This window comes from Lactuca serriola, chromosome 8, assembly GCF_051521515.1.
Source record: "Lactuca serriola cultivar US96UC23 chromosome 8, Lser_US96UC23_V15, whole genome shotgun sequence".
NCBI classification, from domain to species: domain Eukaryota; kingdom Viridiplantae; phylum Streptophyta; class Magnoliopsida; order Asterales; family Asteraceae; genus Lactuca; species Lactuca serriola.
In genome coordinates this window covers 100458182-100470368 of record NC_136415.1, presented here as the reverse complement: position 1 = coordinate 100470368, position 12187 = coordinate 100458182, and the positions used below count along the sequence as shown (strand labels likewise).

Here is a 12187-nt window from a genome sequence, read left to right as displayed (position 1 = left end):
CAGTAACGGTGTCAGCAAAAAGGACCATTGATGCAAGTTTTGGAAACCACAGGGACCATGTTCATCAAAAAAAATTAGCAGGGACTGACTTTGTGACTTTTGGCAAACCATAGGGACCATTTTTGTAATTTTCTCTATATATAAGTTAAGATGACTTTGTTTTAGACCATATGTTATTTTTATTGTTAAATATTCAAAGGTTTTTGGTGTAAAGAAGGAGTTAGGTGTAAAAATGGCAATGAAAAAAGAGTTTTTATTTTTTTAGAATTGACCAAATTTTGTAAACGAAATAACTTAAATGCCAACATGGTTAAATACTTGCAAAGAACCTTATAGACACTACAATAGTTATAAACACACATGCTAACCATTGATGAACTAACATTTTAATAGGTAATATCTGCTACCCCTCATTTTCTTACCATAAGTATTATAAATATTTTAATATATATATATATATATATATATATATATATATATATATATATATATATATATATATACACATTAATAAGTATTTAGCCTCAAATAGTAAATTTTAAGAGGTACACCCTTTAAAACAAAATTTACAACAACTCTATGCATTCAAAAAAAAAATCAGATTTTATCGACTCAACCATTGAAAAAGTCAACAAACATAATACTCTAATTTTGAAACTTTAAACTTTAAGATAAGCCTTCATATTTTGAAATTCAAACATCCTTAATTATAGATTTTACTTATCTTATCTTTTATATATATATATATATATATATATATATATATATATATATATATATATATATATATATATATATATATATATATATATATATATATATATATATATATTAGCTCTTTAATGGTGTGTGCTCGAATTTGATTTTATAGGTATCGACATAACCATAAAAAATAAAGGAAAAACATATATAGGTAATCCTATTTAATGGTGTATGTGTGTGTGTTTGTGTTTACATCTACAAAACCAATCAGCAATATCTAAAAGCTATCTCAATAATATTTTAAAATACTTTAATGGTGTGTGTGTGTGTGTGTTTTGTGTTTATAGGTACCGAATCTGCCATCAACAACCTAGACTACCATATAACGAAACAATACACCACCACACAACCACCGTTGCAACCTTCATCTTTTATTCCTCAACAAAAAGAAAAAAGATACAAGTATATATACAAACTCGCTCTTAACTCTCTCTTTGACTGTGTGTGTGTGTGTGTGTGTTTGTGTGACTTTTTTTGTGTTTACAGGTCTCGATTGTTGGCCTTATGAAATCAATTCTTAGCCAACACCACCATCTATTCCTGTAGTAAAATAAATCAGTTTAAGGGCAAGTCTGTAATTTTTTTTTCTAATATAAATTAAAACACATAATATACATACACCTGCACATACAATATACCCATTTTAACTCTTTTTTTAACGGTGTGTGTATGTGTGTGTGTGTTTACAGAGCCCCAAGCATCTAACAATCCAACTTAAGTTCCTGCAATAACTAACATTTATCAGGTCCTAATTACTTTTAAGGGCATATCTGTAATATTTAATATAATTTTATACACATACATATACACATATAATTATTCATCTAATTAAGTGTGCATGTGTGTGTATGTGTTTACAGGTCCCCAACAATCCAACTTAAGTTCCTGCAAAAACTAACATATATCAGGTCCCAATTACTTTTAAGGGCATATCTGTAATATTTAATATCATTTTATACACATACATATAAAGATACAAATATTCATCTAATTAAGTGTGTGTATGTATGTATGTGTTTATAGGTCCCCAAGCATCCAACAATCCAACTTAAGTTCCAACAAAAACTAACATATATCAGGTCCCAATTACTTTTAAAGGCATATTTATAATATTTAATATCATTTTATACACATACAAATATTCATCTACTTATTCATCAATTTATATTAATTGTTTAGTTTACTTCATCTTATGAATTTTTATATTAAGTTTTCATTATGTCAAATCCCTCAAATTCAGGTTTTAATGAATCATTTGTTTTACATCTTTGATAGGTTTTGCAACATCTATAATTGACGTTGAGGTCATTGTTGATGACCAGTTATATGATGTAATTGTGTGTGAAATATGTGGAGATGTTGACTATGAGCATTTACTTGCTATATGTGGTAGATGCATGGATAGGGCTGAACACACAAATTATATGAAGAATATTATAGATAAAGTACCCAAACATGATCACACATATTGTATGAAGAATATTATAGATAAAGTACCCAAACATGATTGGTTATACGAAGAGGGAAAATTTGGTGAGGTCAATGATAGTGCAATGGTTAAAGTGGAAGCAATCAACAAACACACAAAAATATATAAAACCTCTAATAAGGGTACAAATGAAGAAGATGACAATCAAACAGAAACTCCAAAATTACCCATATAACACAAAATCAATATGCATGTATATGATAAAGGCATGAATGAAGCAGATTGCATGCAAATAAAAATTCCAAAATTACCCCTGGAACAACAAGACATCATGGATTCAAATGAGAAATGTATGAACGAACAGAAGAACTGGTGGATGAGTTATGGCCAATGAAATATCGTTGATGTCAATGGATTTCTCTTGGGTGAACACAAGAAATTACATGAACACCTTTACATTAATATAGTTTAGTCTAAATTAGAAGCATAGTTTGGTTAACTTATTATAACATCCTACTTTGTATTGATTGGTTATTATAATATCCTACTTTTTTATTTATCAACCTTTCACGTATTGTAATGCACTTTGGGTTAAGCAACATTTAATCTATCTTATCTTTTATAAAAATTCGAAACGACTAATTATCTTATCCTATTTTTCTTTACAAACTAATTATTCTACTTTTATATTTTTAAAACTTATCCTATTTATAACAAATTACATAATTTGAAAATCAAATTTAAATAGTGGAGGTTTTAAACACATACATAACAAAAGGATTATGGGATAATAAAAAATTAATATATCTTATCTTTTAAAAAAAAATCGAATCAACTAAGCCATTGACATCTACATTTGAATTTTTAAAACTTATCCTATTTTATATCAAATTACAATAGTTTGAAAATCAAATGTAAATAATATAGGTTTTATCACTAAATAACAAACATATAAGATAACAAACTGGTTATATATGGAGTTTCGAATTTTATAATTAAAAAATTAGATAAGCAACATTTAATTTATATTATATTTTCTAAAAAATGAATCAACTAATTATCTTATTCTATGCGGACTATTTAGACCACTTCTAAAATTTTGAAACTTATTATATTTATAAAAAATGCCAAAATTTGAAAATAAAATGCAAATGGGAATAAGACTAATTAAGGTAATTAATTTTTCGGTTTGTTCACATGTAGGTAACTATCTTTTTTTGTACACATCTAGGTAACAAACTTTTTGGAACTGTTCACATATGACCTGCTATAGCAGGTTACATTCGGCTATAATATGTCATAATGGTTACATGTGAACACTTTCAACAAGTTCGTTACCTAGATGTATACAAAAGAAAATAGTTACCCAAATATGAACAAAACCAAAATTAAGAGTAAATTACACGAACGGTCCTTGTGGTTTGGGGGAATTTATGCGTTTGGTCCCTAACTTATTTTTTGAATTCGGATGATCCATATTGTTTATTTTTGTTACGTTTGGTCCCTGTCTTACCTAAAAAGACTATTGTGCCCTTATTAATTTAATTTTTTTTAATTAATTTTCTTATTTATGTATTTTTTATATGTTTAAAAAACTAATAGACCCCACATATCTGTATCTCCTGACAATCCCATCTCTCACCATCCTCAACTGCTATTTCTTTTCCATCTTTAGTGATATCGACATCTTCATAATCCATTCTTTTTCGGTCCTTCAACTCCAGCGAACCAACACCACAACCTATTAAAGTCAAGAGACAATGGGTTATGGTGTTTGTTCACCAGAGTTGAAGGACAAAAAAAGGATAGTGAATACTTCTATGTCACTAATGATTGAAAGAAAATAGAGGTTGAAGAGGATGTGAGATGGGATGGTGACTGGTGGGACCCAGATTAAATTTGTCAAATGTGGTTTAAGGTTTACGGTGAGGAGATACAGATATGTGGGGTCTATTAATTTTTTTTAAACATATAAAAACAAAACATAAATAAGAAAATTAATTAAAAAATAAATTAATAAGGGCACAATAGTCTTTTTAGGTAAGATAGGGACTAAGTGCACAACAAAAATAAACAGTAAGGATCATCCGAGTTAAACAAATATGTTAGGGATGAAATGCACAATTTCTCCCAAACCATAGGGACCATTCGTGTAATTTACTCTTACTTATGGTTTTGTAAGGTTTAGGTGTCTAATTATTAGATTTCAAATTGCTATTTGCAGACATGGTTGCAGTTACCTATAGTTGTAACCTAGCCACATCCGGTTGAGGATAATGTAGGTGTGACACAGCACATCCGGTTGAAGATGATGTAGGTGTAAAATGGCCACATCCGTTCATAGATAGTGATTAGAATGTCGATTATCTGTTTAAATATTATATATATTAGTATGTTTAATAGTAATGCCTAATAATAAAAATGAATGTGAATTCCTTTTTATGTTGGTATTGATCGAGCCTAGCAATAAATATCATTAGTTATATTTTTTAATATTTCTAATGACTCTTGGTTTTAGCATTTTGGTATGTTTATGGTTTTAGCTACGTGGATATTGACATTTTAAGTAGTTTTTATTGATTATTATCGGATTTTGTTTTTTATTTCCACTCTTTTCATAGTTTATTTGTTTTCTTATATTTATTGTATAATTAGGATAACTTATATTATCCTTTTTTAAATTTATAGATGTTATCGTAATTCTCTATACAAACGAACTACAAAAATCGAAAATGATATTTGATTAGTGCATCAAATAGCATCCTACTTTCATAAATAATAATTATGCTACAAAATGAACTTTTTAAACTACCTCAATCACAGAATATTCATCGGCAAAACTCATGTAACAAAAGTCAAAATTTTAATTACAAACACACGCAACATATATTATGTAATACTCAATTACCTATCTGTTGGCACACACAAAAACAAAATTTGCTATTGTTTAAATAAGCGATTCTTTCCCATAATGCTACACTTTTAAGGCTCCACACAATTGATGCCAATATTTTAGAAACCTTTTCTAACATGTGCTCTTCTTCCGTGTTGTTGACTGGTATGTTGATATGGGTGCCACCGCTCACATCGTCTCAAGCTTCTACTCTTGACACGCCATCCACTTATGAAGGTAACTTTAGAGTAGTTGTCGGTAATAACACCTCTTTTGGTATATCTCGTACTATTCTTACAAAATTACTCCCAATCTTAAACTACTTAATGTTTTGGTAGTACCACATTTGACCAATAACCTTTATCTCTTAGTCCATAGAGTCGTGATTATAAATTTGATGTTCTTTTTCCCATGATTCTTTTATTATTTGAAAAAAAAAATCTTTATGGAAAGCAAATATGTTATCAATTGGTGGTAGATCAGTTTTGATCACTTTGGTTTTAGGTTCTTTAGGGAATTATTATATGTCCCTTTTTGTGATGCCACTTCAAGTAAAGAAATGGTTGGAATCATTACATGAAAAGTTATTTTGGGCTTTTGATGGGAGTTCAAAAAGACTTTCTTGGGTTAATTGGAATATGGTTTTGGCGTCTAAGAGAAAGGTGAGTTCGGTTTTGGTAGCCTTGAGGCTCTTAACCACGCTCTGATTCAAAAGTGGCGATGTCATTTTTAAAAAGAAAGAGATTCCTTCTGGGTGAAGATATCTTCCTTGTATGGGTACACAAGAAGTCACATTTTTTCTAATTCTAGAGACATTACTTCATGGGTGTGGTCTTGCATCATTGGTTCGATAAACACTATGCATGAAAGAGGAGTTATTCCTTACTCTTGCCTACAAAAAAAAGAATTAGGAATGGAAGGAGTACTTGATTTTGGCAAGACACTTAGGTAAGTGATGTTCGTTTAAAAGATGGCTTTTTGCGGTTGTTTTATCTTGAACAAAATCATGAGTGTACTATTCAGGATCGATGGGTCTTGGTCTTGGAGTCATCATTTTTATGGTGGAACTTTTCATAGGCAACTTGATGATCTCCTTGTTCTCATCGGTAATTTTCAGCCAAATCCTGAGGAAGATGATTGGCAATGGGAGATGAATGGGATTATTGGATTCACGGTGAATGATGTTCGGAAAGTTATTGATTTGCACTGCTTGTAGGATGGTCATTATGAAACTAGATGTAATCGTTTTGTGCCTAGGAAACTAAATATCTTTACTTGGCGGGTGTTATTGGGTCGTTTACCTACAAGGTGGAGTCTAAGTCTAAAAGGTTTGGATATTCCTTCCTTCCTCTGTCCTTTATGTTTGAAAATGTGGAAAAAATTGATCATGTCTTGCTTTTGTGTGAATATGCTTCTTTTATTTGGCCAATGATATTTAGATGGGTGGATTTGGTCTTGCCAGGTTTCTCTAGTATATGAAAATTATTTGTTTGGTTGAAAACGGTCTATCTTTCTTCTAAAAAGTAGGCGGCTTTGGAGTCAATTATTCAAATGACTCAATGGGTGATCTGAAGGTTCCGTAACGGTGTTATTTTTGGGGAGTCTCTCCCGACCAAAAAGTTTATTTTTGATGATAGTTGATTTCTCGTTTAATTGTTTTTTAGAAACAATAAAACAAATGTTAGTTGGGTTGATTGGTTTATAAATTCAATTCTATCTATTGTTTTGTAATTTCTAGCTTCTTGTTAGTTTCATTTATAAAATTCGGTTGTTCAAAAAAAGAAAAAAAATAGGAACCCCATTAAACCAAGGGCATCTTGAAGGTGACTTATATGTGCTTCGCAAGGCTCATTCTGCATTCTCTACTGCATTATGAAGATACATGATTCATGGCTCGTTTTTCTCTTTGGCATGCTGAGTTTGGTCATACTTGTCATCATGTTATTTCTATTTAAAATAAACAATCATATTATGTATCTTCCTTATTGCCGGATCGTAAAATTTGTGCACCTTTTCAATCGCAAAAAAGCCATTGACTTCCGTTTGCTATTAATGAAAACGTTCAATATTTACTCTTGATTTGATACACTATGACCTTTGCTTTAAGGATCGATTTCTATTACATAACTAGGTGTGAAACTCGTGTATCACTCGGGTTGATTAAAAAAATTAAATATAAGGTGTAATTCAATCTATACTAATAAAAAAAATATTATCATATTTAAAAAAATCATGTTGAATATGAATGTGTAAAAATTAAGTATTTTTTAAAGCAAACTTTCGAAATAAATACAATAAATAGAATAAACCACAAGGACCATTTATGTAATTTGTCTTAATTAATCTATACTAATAAAACTAATTAATATAAATTCACAAATGAAATTCATTAAATAGAAATATGAATTCATAAATGGAAGGTTTAGTATATACATTAATTCACATTAATTACTATAAAGTGACATTTAATAGATGGAAGTTGAATAAAAATGAAAAAAATACAAAAATGACAAGTGGAAAAAAAATAATTTTAAAATTCTAAGAAAATAACATGTGTGAAATTCAATAAGAAATTGACATTTGACAAAAGTATTTTGGGAGGATTCAATAGTTTTTGGTATTACACACTAATTTTTGATGATTTTTCAAGATTTCTTGGCTTTATCTGTTGCAATCTAAATTAGAATTTGTTTTTGTTTTAAAGAAATTTCAAGCCTTGGTTAAAAACTACCTCTCTCGTAAAATTAAATAATTTCAAAGCGATGGAGATGGAGAATTTAATAATGACAGTTTTTAAAGATCTACACACTCATGGTGTTCATCATTGTTTATCATGCCCTTATACACAATCTCAAAATGGCCAAACCTTAAGGAGTTACGATACCATGAGAATAGAGAAAAAAAAACATAGAAAATTTTTAAGGAATCTGTTCAATGTACTCATATAACCATATATACATCAGATGTTACAAAATGTAATTGTAATCCACAAAAAAATAGACAAATATTAATGTGCATCTAACAATATCAAATTACTTGTACAAAACATAAAAAACACACTAAAATTGGGTAGATGTTCCCAATATAGTTGACCACATGTCGCAACCTATAAGATTGCTCTAAAACGACCTTCTTGTCTTTCCATATTATGCAACTTTTTTCCTGAAATTTTGTATTCTCTTGAGAGCATTCCATTTTGGATTTAAAATGCTGCACAATCTTTCTTATTAAAAATATATGAATCTAAGATATGATAAAAGGAATGCAAACAAAATGATTCATAGTGAGTACAAGCCTCCACTAAAAGCTTCAATATGTTTATATGTTATCTTACTATCTACGACAAGGAGACAAGGATTATCAATTCTTTATAATAGAGAAAAAGAAAAGTCTCGATACAAAAACTTTAATTGAACATCTAAAATGGCTAAGACCTCATAATAAGCTAGCATCAGAGATAAGTATTAAATGAATGTTTGATCATTTTCACTGAAATGGTGGGTTTCTATAAATTCTTACTCACAACATATCGATCGGTTTCAAGCATATGAGGATTCAGCGATACAATTGAAGTTTCTAGTTATATTATGTTTTTATGATTTAAGATTTTACATATTAAACAACTATGTTAAAATATTATTTTAAATTTGGTTTGTACTCATACATCAAGGTTCCTTGTTTTACAACCTAGAATGAATTTTAACTTTTTTTTTTCTCCTGAACACAAATTATTCCCCATTTATCTTAAGTGGAAAACTCCAAAAAAACAAACATTGTTACTAAAAAAAACTTTTTTTTATCACATATTGGAGTATATTAATATAAGCTTTTTCTATTTTAAAAAAGTGTTCACATCACATTATATTAAAATCCCATTTAATAAAGCTTTCGTGTGGAAGAATTCGTGATGATAAAACATATAAGCGAAAACTACACAAACTTTAAGCCAAAAACCAGAAATCAAAATATGATCATTGCAAAAGCAAACTGCAAACATTAGCAGATAACGATGCTTCTAAGCTCAAACAGATAAAGATCTGCAGAAACTTTATTCCAAGATCAGATTCTCATAAACCTAAAACATACCCATTACCCAGATAAACCCTAGGATCAAAACCAACTACTACTAGTCAGAATCATAACCACCCCCATACCCACCATACTTACCACCATCGCCATTGTCATAGGTTATGACGCTCTTGCTGCTGCCATTGTTGTTGTTGAAACTCACATTGCGAACCCTCTGCTCGTTGTAAACCTCAGTGTAGCCACTCTTGTCTCCGACTCTGACAGTAGAGCTTTCCTTGTATTCACTCCTGGTTCCACTCTTTCCGTTCTGCCACTGGAAGTCTCCGGCGGACGCTTTCTCAGTTGCCGTTGCTCGGACATAGGATCCGGTCTGCTTGTCGCTGAAACTTACTCGTGCTTTGTTCTCGTAACTGCCTTCCCCCACAGTTGTTTTCATAGTCGATATAGGCCCGACGTAAGCGAAGCCTGCCATCGCTTGTGGGGCAGATGAGCCGGAATTTGCAGATCCTTTCGACATTTTCAGTGATCTGTAAGAAACACAAACGGAGCAAAAGCATTACGAACTGATGAAAACGAGAAGCTCGTGAACGGGGTTTCAAAACGTTTAAACGAACAGCAATCGTAAAAGAAAACAGATCGTAATGTAAAACTGATGGAACGAAATCGATGATAAACATGAACATGGAAGATAAAATCGACAGACGATCACTAAAATGCATATGAAATAGGAAATGTCTTCATAAACGATTAGAATCAAATGCAGATGAATTAAACAAGCATAAAGATGAAATGATGAAGAGCATGAAGGAAATACAGTATCAGGGTTAGACCTTCGTTGTTTGAATGGGATTTGAAGCAACGTATGAAGGGGTGAGGGGTTATTTGTAGTGGGGTTTATAGAGAAAACGACAAAATGTGCAGGAGAAGGAGAAGGGAGGATTGGTGTGCAGGTTTCCGTTAACGGAACCGTCAGCCGTTGAGGCACGTTTCAACCCGACGTTACCCGTACGCTCACATCACTGCCACATGTGTGGGGGTGTTAGTGTATAATAAGACTATATAATATCATGATTTAGCAATATAATTAGGAAAGTATTTAGGATGTTATTAAAAAACCATTATTATAAGAAAACCATTTAGGGTGTTTGGGATTTTGCTTTATTGATTAATTGTGATTTGATATTAATAATAAAAAATTCAAGTATTTGAATACATAGATTTCATAAGGAATTAAATAGATAGTTTTGATAAGTGATTTTTCTTTTACTTATTGATATTTTTACAGAATTTTTGATAAAGTTATTTCTTTATTACATATAAATTTTGATTTTGTTAAAATAATAACTATTAATTTATTATGTTTTGATAAATGATAACTAGTATAGACATTTTAAAAAAGCACTCATTTTGAAAGAAAAAAAAATGTAATAATCACTTTTATAAAAACACATAAATTGTTTTAGATAAGCAATCTCATATACCTCCTTAATGAGTTGTTAGAATTAGGAATCAGTGGCGCATATTAGTGGCGCCCGGGGAGTCTCGGACCATTGTTCCGATTCCGGCACTTAGTATAGATTTTATTTATTTTTATTTTTATTATTAGATGCAACGTCTTAAAATACGAATGAAACTATTAATTGAGATTTGTTTGGAATTTTTTTAGGCGTGACTACTAAAACATTTTGCGTCCGCCACTCTTAGGAACTATTGTTTACAGGTTTCATTATATATAAATTTAGTTTCTAAAAGTTGGTATATTATTTCTCAATAACATATATAAAAACTAAAACGACTAATCCATGCACTTTAAGGTAGTTTATGTATTTAGTTTCTAACTTTTCATTTAATTATGACTATTTATATATTTTGTTTTTGTTTTGGTTTGACTTAGATTGGTTATTTTTCCCTTTGTCTTTTAAACAAATGATTTCAGTTTTTTGCTCTTCTTGAAATATCATTGACATCACTTCTTCTCACTGAAAAACTCATCACCATCTCTCACCACTTCTTAAAAAAACATATGGCGACAACCACACTCACAACATCACAACTCTTCCCATTTATATCCAAAACCTGTAAAAAGAATCAATGTCTCATTTCAATAAAATTATAATTCTTAAATTCAAACCAAGTATAACCTAACATGTTTTGTTTATTAAAAACTTGGGCTAATTAGACTTGTAGCCAAGGGTTATAACGAGAGAGAATGTGTAAACTATGAAGAAACCTTCTCTAAAAAACTCATATTTTCTTAACTCTTGTTGTGAGCAAAAAATAACTCATATTTTAGCTTGATGTTAATAATGTGTTTTTGTATGTCTATTTATACGAGGAAGTGTATATGACACTTCTACCTATGATACAAATGAGAAATTCAAAGTATGTAACCGAATTAAATCATTGTATGTATAAAATGAAGCACCCATGAAATGGAATGAGCGTCTCACTTATTGTCTAATTGAATGTGGTTTTAACTAGAGTTCTAATGATTATTCATTTTTTATAATGCGTAATAAAAATGTTTTTCTTGTGCTCTTAGATTATGCTATTGATATTGTTCTAACTATAAACTATTTAAAGGAGTTTAATTCTATTAAAGAGTTTTTGAAATCTAAGTTTAAGATTAAGGATTTAGGAAATGGTGTGTAACATCTGAAGTAGGTACTCGATCTCCCAATGTTTTGAATTAAATAAGAATGAAAGGAACAATTTTACGAGGGTCACTATGTGACATTCATCTGGGACGTGTGGCCATTTATAAGGCTCGTGACATGACACAAAAATGTTCACGCCGTGAGATCAGGTTAACCCTAATATAGTGTTTTCTCCCTATTTAAGAGAAGTGGGAGGCTAGGGTTTGCACAGACTCAACCTCCATCACCTCCTTCCTGCCCAAATCGTTTTTAGCCTCCATTGGTGACCTTGAAGAGCTCATTTGGTGGTTTTTGGCTCTTTAAAGAAGAAGAAGACGCCTTGGGTGTATCCTTTTAGCAATTAAGCTCCTATAAAACGTCCCAAAAATAAGATCTAAAAATTTCATTTTTGATGTAATAAAACATTAATCCAAACAT

General features: G+C 30.5%; 1 long non-coding RNA gene across 2 annotated transcripts; it reads right to left on the bottom strand.

Moving 5' to 3' along the window:
• Nucleotides 1-9024: 9024 nt before the first annotated feature.
• LOC145069679 (uncharacterized) lies at nt 9025-10105 on the bottom strand. Of its 2 annotated transcripts, none has more exons than XR_013689614.1 (2): nt 9944-10105; nt 9025-9640 (listed from the first exon to the last, which is right to left on the bottom strand). It is a non-coding gene; the product is annotated as an uncharacterized LOC145069679 (long non-coding RNA). The 2 variants fall into 2 exon arrangements; XR_013689615.1 differs by having other exon boundaries at nt 9928-9954.
• Nucleotides 10106-12187: the final 2082 nt, after the last annotated feature.